General features: G+C 40.3%; 1 protein-coding gene across 2 annotated transcripts in view; it reads left to right on the forward strand.

Annotated features, from left to right (window-relative positions):
• Nucleotides 1-18,535, forward strand: part of LOC106878777 (general transcription factor 3C polypeptide 3) — a 551,001-nt gene that overhangs the window by 107,751 nt on the left and 424,715 nt on the right. The gene's annotated exons all lie outside the window — the stretch shown is intronic.

Consider the following 18,535-nt stretch of genomic DNA (forward strand, 5'->3'; position numbering starts at 1 on the left):
CAATAGCCTACCAGAACAAGGTGGCTAAGATGTTTTGTGGGATGTGGAGAGTGGTGATAGTTGATAACCATTGGGGTAGTTTTTGTGTACCCTTGATACTTTCTCCATTCAATCATATGAAATCTAACCAATAAAAGGTGAAATTCTTCAGTCAGTAGCCTGTCATGAGGTCTGGGTCTGAGGATTTCCTGTTCTGTTTGACATTTTCTGCAGAACTGTTTCCTCTATTTTGCTCTCTCATATTACTTTTACTAGACATGCTGGCAGTAGTCTTGCTCCAGTTTTTTTAACCATACAGCTTGTTTGTTAAATTCAAAATTTGTTTCCAATACAGATCTACAATAGCTTTCAAGTAGATCTTATGTGTGGTGTCTTTTACAGAGATTGAGCCTTTCGCATTGAAACTGTGATAGACTGACTTGGGATCTCTGGCAAACACTTTATTGGATATTTGTTGTTTATGTGCTGTAAATTTATGTTTTAGTTCTTCAGCTGTAGCTATGAGTTGTTTCTTTAGCTGGAGCAGTTTTTGAATCCTGTATCACCAAATCACCTCCCTAGTTTTTTTCTGTCTGTCTGCTTGTCTATCTATCTCTATGTAAGTACACACAGAATGAGAGTTGGGAGAGAGATGATCAAACAATTATAAGTGTATGAATATTATGAGTTGTTACATAATTTTACACAGTATGATTAAATCTTTACAGCTGTTTTGATGGATCCTGTGAGTTGTGGATATTATTATGCAATTAGGTGCCATCATTGTAAAATATTTGTACTTAAAAAGGACGAAAGGAAATATCACTAAACATGAACCATAATATATAAGTCCTAACATACAACATGCACAGTACATCATTCTTAGAAGGGTGGCTGAATGTGATGAGAGGAATAATTGCCCAGAATAAATAGTGACATCAAGTGGAGCATGTATAAAGAAAGGAAATAAAAAGAAGTGAGGGAAAAGATAAAGAAGTTATTTTAAAGCATAAAAGAAATAAAGAGTATGTGATTGTGAAAAGTGTTTCAGCTAGGAAGAAAGGTATAAAGTATAAGAAGGAAAGAAGAAGTAGATTACAAAATAAGGAAGCAGATAATGAAAGAATGAACTTTGAAGGCAAAGGAGTTGTTGGATCATTGCAAAGTTTGCTGTATTCTTTCAAATAATTGTTGACAATAAAGTACACACCTTCAATTTCAATAGTCCCTTGACTTTTATATATTTCATATATAAGATGCTACTTCTCTACAACTGCTTTTTTCTGGAGAGATTTTAGGTGGTACTTCCTCAAAGCTTTTGTTCAGTTCTTCAACAACAACAACATTAATCTGCTTTTATGTAAATTGACACTTCATATACTTTGGAATAGATTCAAACTGTGACACAATGAAGAACTCAATGTACTTGACTTCCTTCTCCAATGGGCTCTTGGTCTTTGTAATTTTGTGGGGAACATCTATTAATATGATTGCCTCCTTGTCTGTGTTCTTGTTTTTTATGCTACTGATGGAATTTGTTTCATAAACACTGGCAAATCCAAGATTCTTTTTATTTGTGATCATACTATAGTTCAGATGATTTGGAAATTTCTCTTTCATATGTATGGCAGCTTCAATTGTTTCCTTCAAATCCACCTTTAAAACATGCATTTTCCAGTCTTCTCTGAAATCTCTAAGACATTCATATCTAAATACTGCCCTGTGTGGCACAGATTCTTCAGCTTGTCCGGATTGGGGACACAGGTTATACCAGAAAACTGCTTCCAGTGGCGAAATGTCCTCTCTTTCCGCTATGGCCTTGACTATTCGATGGTGCCTCTCTATGATTCCATTACCACTTGGCCTATACGCTGCTCTGAACAAGCGACACACTTTCCATCAGTCGAGCATATCCCTCAACGCTTCTGAACGAAACGCCGCCCTGTTGTCCATTAGCAGTTCTTCCACGGGACCCCTCTCTAAAAATATCCCATTCAAAATATGCGCAATCTTGTCAGCAATGCCCTTGCTCAACTCCCTCCAAATGGCTATCCAGCCTGGCTCGCAGTCGACCGTGGAGAGATGCATTCCCTGATGGTAGTGCGTCACATCCACAGCTAGTCTCTTCCAGTTGTGCTCCACCGAAAGGTTTCCTTGCTCATGCCCACACAATGTCAATGGTCAATGGCCTGACACCTGTCACAGCTCCCGACCACTTTCTGGATGCTTCTCCTAGTGACGTCAGCATCAATCATCTTCGCGAGATACAGGGTCCTGTTCACACCCAAGTGATGCATAGCATGTAGTCTCTTCAGTTCGGAGTCATGCAACTGATACGCCGCAGCTATCCCTTTCTTTGCCTCCTCCGGCTCCTGCAACCACACCCTTTTCACCCTGGTCAGTGCGTCTGCCCTGTTTCTCTCCAAAGGCACACAAACCACATTCAGCTTCAGTCCGAACTCAGCAATCAATTCTCCTAGAACTCCTAGACGGCGCTTCACCAACATCTCCGTGGGACCTTTCATCCGAACTCTCCTCTCACTGGTGATCACCAATCCTACCCAGCCAAGCACAGTGGCCGAATTTGTCCAGATTTCGATTGAGCGCAGCCCCCATTTCAGGGCCAAGTTCACCCCCTTCAGCACCATGTCTAATTTGGTGACATCGATGTAGTTAAAGTCGTCTGCTTTCCAAAGCCAGGCCACGTCCACCACCTCAGCGCCTTCAATCTCCAACACAACTCCTATCGCTATACTACTAGCATCACACCAAACGGTCCCGCATTCCGTCTTGGGCATATACCAGTTTCCCCTGACTGGGTATTCCACTCTTGTCCTCTCTAGGATTTCCCGCATCATCATCACCGTTCCCTCTCCCACCTTGTTGCCCCAACTCTCCCCCTCCGCTCATCTCTTGGTGTAACTGCATGCTGTGCACAGCCATCCAGTGATCGGGTAGTGACTGACCAACTTCCAACACACCGAGAACAGCTCTCTCCTGCTGATGCTGGAACTCAGCTCTGGGATTTCATTTCCTCTCCAGAACACCAACTCACCTGATCTATCTCTTTGTAGCTTCAGCCCCAGTGCAGCTCCCATCGCCATCAACTCCGGTGGCTTTGCAATCAACCCGAACTTCTCCAGATGTCTCACTACCTCATTGGCTGGTACTACAGTCTCGTCCACCAAACTCGTCTATATAGGAACTGGTAGCCTTTCTTATCTTGTCCTCTTTCCCTAGGACGAACTTAAGCACCGTTGCCATGATCTCCGGAGCGGAGATCAGTCCGAAACCCAGCCTGGTTAAATAGTACGTCCAGCCCTTCTTCCACACCAACTGATATCGCCACAGTTTGTCACTCACATGGAGCTGCAAGTACGCCGGCTTCAAGTCGACAATTGTCGCTGCCTTGGTTGACTGTCCCCCCCACAGGTCACATCTCGCTGCGAACGTCCATCGCCTCGCTTCCCATGTGACACGATATATGCTCGTTCAGCTCTCTAAAGTCCAGCACCGGTCTGACTTTTCCTTTTGTCAGCTGCACCACTGCCATCAGAGGTAGCACTCCGCTCACCACCTCCTTCGATCCATCTCTCTACCTTGTCTTCAAACTCGACCCTGGCGTGACCTTTCAGGGTACGCTGGTAGCAGCTCACCCTGTTCTTCAGCATCGGGGTCTCATCTTTCCATCGCCACTCTATTGAACGACGCCTGAAAATCCTTGTCCACAATGGTGTAAGTAGTGCAGTCCCTCGTGAAGCTCTGCTCGCTCTGGTGATCCTGACAACAGTGCACACCCCCTCGCTTATGAACATGTTCTCATCTCCTGCAATACTGACACCACCGAGGCGGTTGATGGCGTCCATCCCCATCCCCATCACCACATCAACCCCGTCTATCACGTGTTCGACCACAATTACCTGCAGTCTTAGCATCGCGCCTTGCACCGCTATCTCTACATCGCTGCTGCCCTTGCATCGGATTTCGCTGCCATCAACCGCCCGGACGCTACTTGCTCCATTCTATTTCTTTATCACCCTTGAAGTTACAAGGGTGGTCGTGCAACCCGTATCCACGAGGGCCTTGAACGTCTCTTCTCCTTGGCCTTGACATCAATTACAGGCAGCATCTCCAAAAACACCTCTACTTGTTTGTGGAGAAAGTTCAAGAGGCAGCAACTTCCCATGGTCGTTTCCCTGGTCGCAATTACAGGCGATGTGCCCTGTCTGCCTGCATCGATAGCAGACGAGCCCCAATTGCGTACACTCCCTTGCGATCCCTGATATTTAAAACATTGGTCTGAGAACGGCTGCTGTCGTTGCATGGTAGGCTTCTTCGCGTCTTTCTCCAGCTGTCGTCCCTCTTTATGCGCCTCCGTTACTGCCATCGCTATCTCTTTCCATCCAGTGTTTTGCATCAACACACAGGCTTGAGTCACAAGTTTGCTCCACACCATCTTTTTGCCCCTGGGCAATTGCTGCAGTCGAATCCTTACGTCGTCAGGGAATCCACTTACGAATGCCAGTCGCGCCGCTCTGTCCAGGCCTTCTCCCATAAACCCAGCCAGCTTGGCCAGCCTTTGCACCTCCGCCACGTATTCATCCAGCTGATTTCCCGTCCATCTAATCATTCACAGTTTAACAAAGGCTGTATATTCACACCCGATGTAAACCTCTCTCAGATGTTGGTCAATCTTCTCCTCGCTCAGTCTTTCTTCTGCGTCCATCTTGAGATATATAGTCAATGCGCTCCCTTCCAAATATAGTGCCATAAGGCTCGCCACATCGCTAATGCCTTTCAATCTCGCCACAATCCTGATTTTACGCATCCAGCCTACTACATCGCTCTCACCATTAAAAGGCCTGATAACGTCACTGGCAATCCTAATTTTAGCTGCCACCGTGGTGATGTCTTATGTAGAGTGCCGAAATAGCTTGTGGTGTATGCGGGAGATTAGAAGTAAGACATCTACCTTCTCTTCGTCGACACAGACCTCTCCGGTGATAACGCACCCTTCCACGTGGCCCGGCCCGAACGCTATAAATAGCAGCTGCTGTCCCTCACCTTGTCAAAGCATTCACACGTCCAGTGCTCTCAGCTACCCTGATCGAAAAGGTCCATTCGTCCCCTGCCTGCGTGCGTGTCACCTGCGCGCGCGTCACCTGCGCACCCTTCCTCTTCCAGTCAGCTCCCCAGCTGCTGACGTCATCCCACAATATGCACACACAAATAGATACATACATGCACAATAAAAAAAAAAGAAATTCTTCATACATACTAACTTCAGAAAACCAGCCAGCCACCTGATCACTTATCAGTCTGGTGGGCACATAAGCCAGATTGATTACATCCTCACCAGGCTATGAGGTAGATAGATGCTTGCAAATTTAAAGTCTTTCCCAGGTGGAGAATGTATAACCCAACTGGTTACTAGTTAGTAACTTCACAATAATAACACCTTTGTTAATACTTGTCCCTTTTCTTTTGTCTTCTTTTTTACTCTTGATCTCATGGTTTAATATATATATAGAGAATTGGTTGAAAACTGCAGTTTTTTGGTGAAAAACACATGTGAAGAACTTTTTTCACAGTTGGTTTGTCACATTATGCAGAAGCTCTGGGCAAAATGTTATAGTGCATGACCATCCAGGGCACTTAAGTAATGTGTGTGTAAAGTTTGATGAAAACCGGTTGAAAACTGTAGAAATGCAAGCATATTACACACACAGACACATCCTTTGTTTTATATATATATAGATTACAAGGAGTGCACCCTCCATGGCCTTTCCCTCTGCCTGCACTAGCTCAGCTGGGATGTTGTCCACCCCTGCTAATTTACCTTTCTTCAATGACTTAATCACTTCCTCTCCTTCCTTTCTTGGAATGGGGAAGCTGTCTGTCTATTGTTGGTGAGACATTCAATTTATCAGTGTTTCCTTTTGTTTCGTGGTTGTATAGATCTGTGCAATATTCTGTCAAATGGGCCAGAATCTCTTGATTTTCAGTGAACGATTTCTCCTCTTTATTAAGCATTGTGCTGACAAACTGACAAACACCTCTGGACCACACAAACCATCCTGGCAATGGATGTGGACAGCCTTAATGGCAAAGTTCATAATCAGAAAGGCACTTTCTTTCCAATGTAAACAGTGCCAGAACATTGAGCTTCCCTGGTGCAGACATAGGAAGTAATGATGACCTTCTGTCTGCACCTGAAGAAAATGAAAAGAGAGGGCTATACAAGAGTTAAATTCAATCTTGAAAAGCTAAAAGCTCCAGGAATTAGAGAAGAAATTGAAGCTAAGATTGGTGGCAGATTTTCCCCACTCGTTCTAGGAGCAGCAGACACAGTAGATGTGCTCACTTTCACTAAGTTTTAACTCTATAGTAACAAAAACAGCCAGGTTCTTGGCAAGCACAGGCCTGCCAAGAAACCATGGGTCACACTGGAAATTTTAGACCTGTGTGACAAAAGAAGAGGGGTGAAAAAGAAGTTTGACCAGGAAGGTGCCCAAGAATACAAAGAAGCAAATCTTGAAGTTAAAAGGAGCACGAGAAAAGCCAAGAAGGTATGGATAGAGGAACAGTGTAGGGACATTGAGGGAAACCTAAGGAAGAACATCAGTAAGAAAGCTTATCAGCTGATAAGCAAATCTGATTGGCAAGGACAGCCCAACTATACTATAAATAGTTCTCATATCTTCAAATGCAGTAGCTCCAGGAATATGATGCAATTAAGCTCTCAGAATTTCTCCTGCTCAATTGCATGAGTATTAATTTTTCTGAGATGCTACACTTTCTCAGTTTTATTCCATGTGTAAAATTCAGGGAAGTCACTGAAGTATAACATACATGCAAATGACTTAGCTGGTAATTTTTGGTTAACTTGCACCTATTCAGTGAGGGTGGAGTTTTCATGTATGTGGGTGATATGTTCATCATCATCATCATCATTGTCATCATCATTAAAGTAAATGTATTGCTGTTTGAGTAAATGAAGTGTAAGCTGTTGAACTGGAGGATATGAGCCATGTAATTTGAAATCCTAAGTCTTCCAGACTACCTCTGATGAGGATACAAAGCAGCCATTAATATAATTTTCAATTTTGTGTTAGTGTTTCTATTTGTTGTACATTGGTTTGTCCACTGATATTGACTGGCACCCAATCATGCCCTTTATGAATATATTTGCCAATATCTTTAACTGATTTTACAGTTGTACTGTTTCCAAATTCCCATCTGGAATAATTACTTCAACTTCTTCTGCAGCTGGATGATCGCATGTTTGCTTACCAGTTGTAGGAATGAGTTAATCTTCAAGAGTAACATTGAGAACAGTGTCTAAATATTCTGCACTGTCATTTCGCTGAAGAGGTTGAATCTTTTTTGAGAACCTCTTATTGTCAGAAATTCTGTCCTTTATCAAATCATCCCTTAAGCCTAGAGTCCTAAGGTCAGCCTTTACCACTTCATCCCAGGTCTTCCAGTAAGGTGTGGTTTAAGAGAAATTTGACTGCTATTTCTAGCATGTTGTGTGACTATGTTAAGGTCTTACTTTTTGAACTTGTATATACTGGATATGGGCTGACATATTCATATGAATTTTTTTTAATGCTTTTCAAAATGTTTAAAAAATTTTAAGGCTAATTATGTTGGTAATGTTTTGTTAAAACCATCACATACATTAATCACTTCATACATTTGTTGTAAAGTGCAGTTAAACAGTTTATATGGTTAGATTCATTCTTTAAATTTACCAATATTTAATAGCAGTTTATGTTATTCTATTACTTACATTGAAAAGAAAAATACTAAAATCAGATTTACCTTTGTTAAAAACAATGAAATATGAATTTAGTAGAACTCTGGCAAGATCTGCAACATGAACCTGAAATGTCAACAGTAGAAAATGTAAATATATGATGAAATGCAATAATGTTAAAAGAATATGCATTTATAAAACAATGAAAACTTACCACCTAAATACTGCCGATAAATAGTTCATTCACTACAGATGTTACCAACAAATTTTTTAATTGATGAACAGAGAGATTACATCATGTGAAAAGAAACATTTAAAACATTCTAAAAGTCACCAGTTTGTTCCACTTCATGATTCCTTGACTAGTAATAGTCAAAAGAATGAATTTGCTCGCTCTGGTTAGTAGTTAATATAGGAAAAAGCATTATGGTGACAAGAAAGGAGGAGGGGAGTAGTTATAGCAGTAGGAAGATTAGAGGAAAGGGTATAATAATATCCGGTACAATTTCTAAAAGATAGGGCCATTATGTTTAATTTCTAATCTTTAAGAGACAGGACAACAGATTTAGATGAAAGACCTTAAAAGATAATGAAGGAAATGGATGAGGGATACCAAACTGGAGGGGAGACATTGATATCATGTTCCGACTTCTGAAATAAGGTTAATTTATTTTATTTATATTGATATACCTTGAATAGCAATAGGATCTAGCTTCTAAAGTAAGATCATCCTATTTATTTTTATTTTTTTAGTCTCATTTAATCTCAAATAATTGACCAACCAATTTCAGATCAGAAAGGGCCTTAGAAGATGGAGAGGAGAGGTGGGTAGTAGATAAGGAAGAGATAAAGGGTTTATAGATAAAGAAGGAGGAAGGAAGCTTATATGGCATGGCTAAATATTCATGGTCAAATAACTTAACAGACTAAATAAAATAAACTGATGACAGGAGGGGAATAGAATAAGAAAAGATAAGTGGCCTTCTATATTAGATGAATTAGATAAATGAAGAGATATACGATAAAAAAATAAAACATACAAAAAGATAAAGGTAATACAAACACTAAATAGCGAAGTTATAAAAAAAAGCTTATACGAAAAATGAAATAATAATTACAAATAATATATTTCTAAATCTCTCAGAGAGACTTAAGCAGTAGTGATGCAATAAAGTAGTTGTATACTGCCAGCTTAACGTGACAATCCCAATAAGGGAATATACTACTGCTATTTAGCCCTAGGAAGCTGGACCGCTTCCTGTCGGCCTTGACACATTTCCTGTGTCCTTATGTTTGCAAGGGGGAGACAAATTCCTCCACCCAGCCTAGCCTGCATTCAGGGACATGTTTCTGAGACTTTGCTCGTCATCAGCCTGAAGTAGCATGACCAGCTGGTTGAAAATTTTTTATTAGGATCACTATGGATCAAATATAGAAATGGGTACAATACAGGACAAACAAATATACAAAATGTATGAGTTCGATGTTTTTTAAAAATTAACGATTGTCTTTATATATATCAAAATTTAAAGTTCATATCTTTGTTGACTTTTTTCTCCCTCTCTTTTTTTTCCTTTTAAATATACAGTCATACATATATACACACACACACACACATATATACATATACACACACACACACACACACATACATATATACACATATATACATACATACACACATACACACACATATACACACACATACACATACACACACACATATATATTTTATAATAAAACGATTGATTCTTCAACCCGGCAGCCTATAAGGCCCAGCAGATCGCCTTTTATTTCCCCGATGATTAGTTTGGGTGACTCACACCCACCTTTTTCACCACTTCCTTCCATCTCTGTTCATATACTCTAGCTGACAGGGTCCTCTTTCCAGCCCTATCTTGCTCTTCAGATGGTATTTGAAGTAAGCCAGCAATCCAGGGCCAGATATGTAGGACCCTGTCACAAAACCTTCCATTCTTGTCCTCCATATACACTCTATCAACACTGCTACCGTACAGAAAAAACAAGCCTCACCTTCTTTTGAGAGTTCAGTTGGCGGTATCATCTTTATCATAGATCCAGCCGACAGCTGTACTCGTCCCAGATGCGACAACACGTGTTCTACATAAATTATCAAGCCGGATAGCTGCCGACAATGTACAAAAGCGTGTAGGACAGTTTCACTGTCCTGCTCCATCTTGGACATGTCGTTGGCACTGCTAAACCGTGCCTGGATAACTTCTCGCGAACAGGTAGAGCATTCCTGTAACACTGCCAAGTCAGAGATTTTTGGAAATTATCCAAGTACTCTGGCTTGAAGGTTTTCTGAAACAGGTTGGTAAGTTGGTTCTCGTCGAACCCCAGAGCCCCTCCTAGGGCGTCATCATTTTCCCCCTCCACTAGCCCTCTGTAGAATACCGAGGTGGTATTCCTGCAGTCAGCCTTGCCCGTTTTGTGGATAAGCCAGAGTGCCTGACGGCACTCCTTCTGCCATAAAGTCAGATTACGCCTTTTAATGAGACCGGGTTTAAATCTTTCCAGCGAGGCCGGTCGCGATAAGAACTTCTCCGCCAACGGACTCCACACCTTATCACCCTCCAGGTGGCACCAGAGATGTCTCGGCCTCAACGCATGTCTGCGCATCATTAGCCAGGGCATCCCCAAACCACCCTTTAGTGGTTCCTGGCAGCACACGGAGCGCCTCACAAGTGGCTTTCCCCCCCTCCACAAAAAGCGGAAGAGGAGTCGTACCAGCTTGTTTAGCCAAAAATCGGGGCAAGGCACAACGGACAGACGGTAGGTGATTACAGATACTATAAATACCTGCACCACCTCCGCTCTACCCTTCAAGGACAGAGACCTTCTGGACCACTTCCGTACTATTGCCTCCACCTTGTTCACTACCTCGCTCCAATTCTTCTCCGTCTGAGAGTCTGAACCAAACCAAACTCCAAGCAACTTAACAGGACCATCTGTCCAGTGTCCGACAAACCAATGGACTTGTCCTTGTTAACCTTTGCTCCTGCCACCGCTTCGTATCTTAAGAGAGCATCTTCTACACGAGGTAGTTGTGATTCTTTAGACACGATGAGAGTGATGTCGTCCGCATAAGCAGAAGTGAACTTACCGCATCCAATCTCATTAGGGTTGCTGCCTAACTTCTCCAGCCTCCGCAGTAATGGCTCCAGGGCCAAAACGTACAGGACTGGAGACAAGGGACACCCTTCCCGCGGTTAACGTGGCGAATGTTTGACCAAATTGGTGCCAAGCACATCTCTACAAGTTCGTTACGAGCCTCTGCAATTTTTCTTTCCTTGATATTATAAACTTTATAGACCACAATTTTTTTCTTTTATTGCGTTGACTGTCTCGGGGGGTGGAATCAGCTTTGTTTCACCATCCACCTTCTGAATATACTTTCTAAACGCGTATAAACTTTCCTTAGACATTTTCATCTCGATGGTATTTCCTCCAACGGCCTGTGAGAAACTTGGTTTTCGTTTTTGAATACGTTCTCCCTCCATGGGAAGGTCACCTTCAGCTGACAATATGGAAGCCATTCTTGTCACAAAGACAAGAAAAAAAACAAAAAAAAATTTTACAGGTAATTTTCAGCCCCGTAGGACGAAAATAGCTGTATACAAACAGTTAGTAAAATTACAGTTATAATACACTGAAGAAACAAACGGAAACAAACTCACACAATGTCGATTCAAAAATCAAAATATTCTCTCTAGCACAAGGAAAAAATGAGCAGCTGATTGAAAAAGTCTGTGAACCCTTCGCAAACATATATTATTTCAGTGAAACACATTCACTGATTACAAAAATTAGAAATAATATATTTCTAAATCTCTCAGAGAGACTTAAGCAGTAGTGATGCGATAAAGTAGTTGTATACTGCCAACTTAACGTGACAGTCCCAATAAGGGAATATACTACTGCTATTTAGCCCTAGGAAGCTGGACCGCTTCCTGTCGGCCTTGACACATTTCCTGTGTCCTTATGTTTGCGAGGGGGAGACAAACTCCTCCACCCAGCCTAGCCTGCATTCAGGGACATGTTTCTGAGTCTTTGCTCGTCATCAGCCTGAAGTAGCATGACACAGGAAATGTTTCAAGGCCGACAGGAAGCGGTCCAGCTTCCTAGTGCTAAATAGCAGTAGTATATTCCCTTATTGGAACTGTCACGTTAAGTTGGCAGTATACAACTACTTTGAAATAAAATTTGAAAAGTAGTTAAATAGATATGAGAGAATGTTGAAACAATATAAAAATATAATTATTACATACATAATACATACTGCAAGTAGGATATAAATACATAATGAGTTATATATTATCTTATATAGTAAAAGGCAAGTTGTCTGTCTGCCTGTGAACCGCTTCTACAATTTTCAACCGAATTTCACCAAATTTGACATGTGTGCTCTCTTTGACTTAGGACACTTTTTATTATTTTTTCCTTGAAATTCCATGCCCCCAACATAAATAGATTACTCTCAATTCACCTAAGATTTGGCTTGAGCCAGCGAAAAAATGTGACACACACCCAGCTTGAAAAAATCAATACTTTACTTTGTCAGCTCTTATCGACTGCTTGCACAGTACTGCCAGCAGTATTCATTTGCGAGTTACGATTTGCCTCTGTTTTCACATGAGCGCTCTTTTTCATATAATTATTCTAACTTAAACTAGCCACTTCAAAACTCTTACCCAAAATTAAAAATCCTTACTTTGGTCTGTTTGATTAACACTTTTGCCAAATACATTTTACTATTTTGTGGGTGCTACACATTCACCGCTTTTTCCTTAGGACCTTTTTTATTGCGTAAACTGATAATTTTCCACCATGCCTTGATGCAAAAGATCCAATATAGGTCGGCAAACAAATGCTGCAAAGCAAAGTAAATGTATGCATGCAAATGAATCTGCCGAGGACACTGCCAGGTGGAACTCTCTCAATGCACTTAGGATGGCTTCAGTGTGAAGAAGGGAAAGTGAAGAGCAGTGTTGTGATTGGTTAGCATGTATTGCTGCACAACGAGCCATCCAGAGCAGTGAGAAACGTTCAGCACGCCGAACAAGAAATGCTTCCTCCACTGGTACTGCATGAGCTTCAAAGACTGCAGCACAACGTGCAGATCAACTTAAAGATATGCTTCCTCAACCACTGCTGCATGAGCTGCAGAGACTGCAGCATAACACGCAGTTCAACTTAGAAGAAATGCTGCAGCAACTGCTGCTGCACGCATTATGGATATTGTTGTATGTGCAACCCAGCAAAACAGCAGGTAAACATACCATTTCTCTTTATGTCATATCTTTCGGCTCAACCTTTCCATCTGCTAAACAGCATATGTCAACAGATATGTGGTAAGGAAAATAAACTCAATTACTGCCAGCTTTTTACAGATCGACCTGCTGTCCCAATGGAAAACAATGACCATGGTGTGGGCATATGACTCTGCATGTTCACTATTGCGCTAAATAAATTAACACAGGGAACATCTGCCATTATGATTTCTTTCATTCAGTTCAGAGGTGTATCCACGAATGGTCTAATAACCAAACAGGCATACTTAACAAATAGCCCTGAGCAATGCTGGGTACACTTAGTAAATTATAAATAATCAATTATAAGAATAAGAATAAGAACATAAATATTCTTATTAATCATATTAGTAATATAAAAGGTCAGAATAGTATCATAAATTTATAAAGGTGTAAATTTAATAAAATATATTTTAGAATATATACCATGAAAAAATAGAGTGAAAGAGGTGGAATATATAACACATTAATATAACATAAGATAAATGGAAAAATAATTTAGCATTTCTAGATCAATCTATGAAATTGATGAAATAAAAATTAGGATTAGGATCGTCAAGTAATCAAGCGTATGCACAAAAAAAATGTTTAGTACCAATTATTACAGGTATGAATAAATATAATGGGTATATTACAGTATTCAAAACATAACTTAATGTAATCACAATAATGTAAGATCTGGTTTATCATGTCCTTATTTTTTAATATTTCATATAGCTCCATACAACACAGTCCATATCCATATGTACTATTCGCCTTATGACTTAGTCTAAATGAGGAAAAATGGTTGTGCAATGATTTTTAAAAATCTGATGAGTAACCAATATAAGTAAAAGTATTAGTATCAGTTATTATAGTAGACATATAAACTACATTTTTAACTAAACAGTGACCATGAAGCAGACATTTATTTTAATTGTTACAATTGCAGCCAATATTGGTAAACATCATCATCATCATCATCATCATCATCATCGTTTAACGTCCGCTTTCCATGCTAGCATGGGTTGGACGATTTGACTGAGGACTGGTGAAACCGGATGGCAACACCAGGCTCCAGTCTAATTTGGCAGAGTTTCTACAGCTGGATGCCCTTCCTAACGCCAACCACTCAGAGAGTGTAGTGGGTGCTTTTACGTGTCACCCGCACACATGTTATTATTATTTGCTTCATAGCCCACATTATAATCCACCTTTCAATTATTGCGTTTATTGCCATTAATGTTTACGTAGCTACCATAGTTAGTCATGTTGGCTTTGTTTACTTAGTGCTGTCATTACCATTACTCATACTACACGCATCCATCCCCACATCAAAATTTATACCACTAGGAATTTCATTACTAGAATAACTAAAGTTGTACAGGCCCCAGATGGTGGGTTGGGTGGATGGGGGGAGGTAATTTTATAGCAGTTTGATTACCAGTATCATTAAGTATGTTCAGCTTGTTTATACTACTTCCAGCAGGTAGTAGTACTAATTTGGGTATAAGAGAGCGAAGACTTGATTCAACTAAAAGTAAGTCATGATTCCTGCCGGTATGTGTACTCAAGTATAATAATCTATTCCTGTCGCTATTTGTAGTTCTAAGTTGTTTACCAATACTACTACTACTAGTATTATGTCTAGCAACATTTACACCATTAGAATCAGAAGTATTACAATTAGCTATAGAGTTGTTACATACAAACACTATTTTGTTTCCACACCTGGAATTTCTTTTCTAGTTCTGGTGCAAATTCTGCTATGAGGGTCAGATCATGAGCATATAGTAGTTCCCATGGCCTGTTATGGCCTGGAGGATGATGGTGAATAGGAGTGGAGGATGAGGACTGAGCCTTGGTGAACACCTTACTAATAGTGCCCTTGTACATGGCCTGTGCTGATTTCACAAGTCATTTGTCTACCCCTAACTTCCTCAGAGACCACCATATCACAGAGTAAGGTATTCCTTTGAAGGCTTTCTCCAGGACAACAAATGTTAAGGACAATGGCTCATTCTTAGTTAAATGCTCCTCTTGCAGCTACCTGACTATGAAAATAGCATCTGTGCTGCTTCTTCTCAGAACAAAGCCCAACTGCATTTCATTTAATCTAATTTCTGTTTCTAATTAATCGGGATATAACTCTCTCCATAATTTTCATCACCTGCTCCAGCAATTTGATGCCTCTATAATTATTTCGAAGGCATCTCTTTTACCCTTGTAGCAACTGACTATAATGCTGCTACACCAGTCACTGGAGATTATGCCTTCCTGAATAACCTGATTAACTATATGCATCTTAGCAGACATCTTAAGCATATCAGCAATGATTACTGATGGACCAGGAGCTTTTCCTGATATCATATCTTTTATTGCTTTATCTATCATGTTGCTCTCAACTAGGATAGCTGGTCCCTCAGTTGGGTTCACATGGGTGAGACTCCTTTCCTTGCATTCATTTCCACATTTAGTAGCCTTTCACAGTAGCTCTTCTATTCAGAATTACTAAATGCAAGCATACCATTATCTGTCTATACATACTTCTTTCCTACATCTTGATTCTTTCTAACACACTGCCTAGCAATCCAGACACTTCAAGTCTCTGATCTTCACACTGAATGACATTGGAAAACCTCTTCCTTTCTGCTTCTGCCCTAGCTGGATAAACATGTTGCCTAATTTCTCTTTTAACTATCTGATAAAGTTCTTTGCTACCCCCACTCTTTCACTCTTTCCAAGCCCATCATTTACACTGATTAATTTTGAAATCTTAAGTACATGTCTGTAGGACAGTGCATTCACTACACACTGGACTGCTATAAATATTGTGGAAAACAATTTAATTTTTTTCATGTAAATTAATTTTTCAAAATAAATCAAATAATGCTTTATAAGTTGTTAGTTAGATCTCACTTGGGCAGGTGCTATATAAAAAGCACCCAGTACACACTGAAGGCTTCCAGTTACAGAAACATTGATAAATCAGAGACTGGAGCTTGGCACAATACTCTGGCTCATTCACTCCTGTGTGTGTGTGTGTGGGGGGGGGGGTATCCCTCATGAGCTTTAATTTTAAGGAAAACTAGACTAGTATAGTGGGGTGGTTATCTCTTCTGCCAGTGTATGGAACTGTGCTTTCTTGTGGTTAAGGGTTTCTTAACTCTTTTTTTTTCACAATGTAGATGCTATCCTGCACTGTCAGTCACAATTAGTGACAACTGAATTTTTCCTTTTATGTTTTATGTTGTGTATAGCCACATTCATTATTTTGTATATATATATATATATATATATATATGTAAATATAAAAATGGAAAAAAAACGCAATAGAGAACAATAAAACACTCGGACAGATAGATGATACAAAGGCAGACAGGAGGAACAACAATTAGAAGGACAGGCAGAAAAGACGGGTCATTTGTGGCCTTCTTTCTTCAGTCAAGTACCAGAAGTCACAACTGTTTCGGGCAGTTACGCTTGAGACTGTTCGATCTGGTTGCCCCCCAAAAAGTCTAAGCTAAGGGCATTAGACCCCTTTGTAAGAAAGTTAGCAAATGTGTACGGCAACAAAGACAAAAAAATGGAGAACATGGTACACAAAAAGACAAAAAGTGGAGAACATGGTACACAATTACAAATGCAAACAACAAGAAAATAACAACAGTTGTCTTTCGACTGAGAATGAATCAAATAGAGCTGGTGTGTATGAAGTGAAAGCCTAAAGGCAGGAACATAGGAGATGGACATAAGAGGTGTTGGCGGTCGGCAGTCAGGTCAAGAAAGAAAGATCATGGCTGGCCGGACATCAGTCACGTGGAAGGAGGAGAGAGGGGTAGGGGGCAACAGGATTGAAGGATTAGAAAAAAATCAGAGACAAAGAGAAAGTTACAGGGGAGATAAATGAGTGGGAAATAGTAGGAATTAAAGAAAGAGAGGGCCAAGAAATGTGTGAGAGAGAGAGGAGGCAAGAAAAAGGAAGAAAGCATGAGGGGGACTAAAAGATACAGTAAAAGTCATACAAAATTTAGATACATTCCTACTATAAGGTGAGCACAAGTGTGTACGTATGCTGCTATATGTATATATAAATATAAAAATGGAACAAAAATGCAATAGAGGACAATAAAACATTTGGACAGATAGACAACACAAAGGTGGACAGGAGAAACAACAATTAGAAGGACAGGCAAAAAAGATGGGTCATTCGTGGTCTTCTTTTTTCAGTCAAGTACCAGAAGTCACAGTTTGATCTGGTTGCTCCCAATATATATATATATATATATATATCAGTGGTGAAGGGTGACTTCGAAACCAGGGCACGCAATCCTTGATGCAGATCAGTCGCCAAGGCAGAGAATGGGGTGGTGAAGTCTTACTCCCTCACACCCTAAAAAAAAATCAAACTATTCTTTGTTCTTTCCAACATACATATACTCTTCAGTACTCAATAATCATATCATTAAGATATTATTCGTATGAAATAAACTAGAATCAGCAATAAAGCAAACATGTGAGTTGACTAAATACTTATTTCTCATCTAAATCTGCCTGACTATGAGGAAAGGTTTAAGTCCTTTGAATAGGCAAGCCTTTGATCTCTGCTGCACTGTGCTTCAGGGGAAAATATGTTGACAGCATGTCTGCTGGCTTAATATGGATGGAAGGCAAGCAGTATTTCTGCTTTATTCTGCCTTTCTCTCTTTAACCTCCCACTGTTTTGTTTTGTGTCTTTTTTTCATGCTCGCTTCTCAAAGGGAATAATAGAATAGGAAAAATCTAACACCACTGCTTTTTCTTACTATGACTGAATGACAAGTAGAAAATGTGTGTTTCTCTGGCTTTTCACACTTTGACTTCACACTCTTTTGTTTTTCTTTCACATTCCCTGCTCAGAGGGAATAGAAAAGGAAAGCAATTAATTCACTGCTTTTCCTTCTTTTCTAGGAGCTTTCTCTACTTGCACTTCTTAAATAATATCAATTGTTTACAATTTGTACTAAGAAATGAAGAAATGGGAAATAAAAAAAATATCACAAGTACAATGAGGATACTAAAAATTATCAATAATTAATTTGCTATTACACAATAATTATTTATCCTGGAAAAAAACTAAGGTAGTGTATTTGTTGCATACACCTCATATATCATCATCATCATCATCATCATCGTTTAACATCCGCTTTCCATGCTAGCATGGGTCGGACGATTTGACTGAGGACTGGTGAAACCGGATGGCTACACCAGACTCCAATCTGATTTGGCAGTGTTTCTACAGCTGGATGCCCTTCCTAATGCCGACCACTCAGAGAGTGTAGTGGGTGCTTTTATGTGCCACCGGCACGATGGCCAGTCAGGTGGTACTGGCAACGGCCATGCTCAAAATGGTGTATTTTATGTGCCACCCGCACAAGAGCCAGTCCAGAGGCACTGGCAACCATCTCGCTCGAAAATCCTTACACATGTCACCAGCACAAGT

Source organism: Octopus bimaculoides, chromosome 10, assembly GCF_046866305.1.
Source record: "Octopus bimaculoides isolate indiv1 chromosome 10, ASM4686630v1, whole genome shotgun sequence".
NCBI lineage: Eukaryota > Metazoa > Mollusca > Cephalopoda > Octopoda > Octopodidae > Octopus > Octopus bimaculoides.